The sequence below is a fragment of the Limulus polyphemus genome, unplaced genomic scaffold, assembly GCF_000517525.1.
Source record: "Limulus polyphemus unplaced genomic scaffold, Limulus_polyphemus-2.1.2 Scaffold9333, whole genome shotgun sequence".
Lineage (NCBI taxonomy): Eukaryota > Metazoa > Arthropoda > Merostomata > Xiphosura > Limulidae > Limulus > Limulus polyphemus.
This window is the reverse complement of record NW_013674943.1, coordinates 1-1,120: the sequence shown is the minus strand read 5'-3', so window position 1 is coordinate 1,120 and position 1,120 is coordinate 1.

Genomic DNA, 1,120 nt, shown 5'->3' with positions numbered 1-1,120 from the left:
GCAAACACTCAGACAATCGCGGGGTTCCCCGATAATTCTAGAAACTCCAGCGTGCATGCTCCCAGCGTCACGCGACTTCAGCTGTCATAACAGTATTAGTGTAGAGAATAATTACAAACATTATGAGCAATGGAAAACAAATAGATAAACTCTTTATCTGCATACAAAGATCCCAATGACAAACAATCACTTCAAATAGCAACCAAAACAAGGTTGAATTGTGCGTTAAGTGATTCCTTTCTCTTTAAAGAGGGGTCGTTGTCAGAAATAAAAATATATCAATGGACAAAATGGATGATCATAGTTGGTACTTCCCCAGTCCCTACATTCTGATGCACTAAATCATCTTCACAACCTTCTACATTTGGGTGTTAAGAAGATAATAGAGTTAGTAAAAGAACACTTCTGCTGACTTGAATCCCTGGGCTCTATAGATAATGGGGTAAAACATGAACTCTGCTTTGAGTGAAAACATCCATTAAAGATACAGCCTGGGCAGCTACAGGAATATTGTGTTAAAGTAGATTTGCTGTTTATGTGTTTGGGTTCACTGCTGTAGAGTAACAATGGAATTTATATAAATCATGGTTGTGATTGACTATTTCACCAAATGCATATGATGTTCCTAAACAAGAAGCAAAATCTCTAGCAAAGGTAGAATTTGTCTCAAGCTTTGGAGTACCTGTGGAACTTCACTCAGATCAGGGAGAGTATTTTAAATTTGGATTATTTACAGAAGCCTGTTCGATCCCCAGGATTGAAAAGTTCAAGAAAACAGCCTTCATTCATTTTCTGATGGTACAGAAAACACACTGACAGATACCTACACTCCCACTGTATACAGAAAACACACTGACAGATACCTACACTCCCACTGTATGCAGAAACACACTGACAGATACATACACTCCCACTGTATGCAGAAAACACAACAGATACCTACACTTCCACTGCATACAGAAAACACACTGACAGATACCTACACTCCCACTGTATACAGAAAACACACTGACAGATACCTACACTCCCACTGCATACAGAAAACACACTGACAGATACCTACACTCCCACTGTATACAGAAAACACACTGACAGATACCTACACTCCCACTGTATGCAG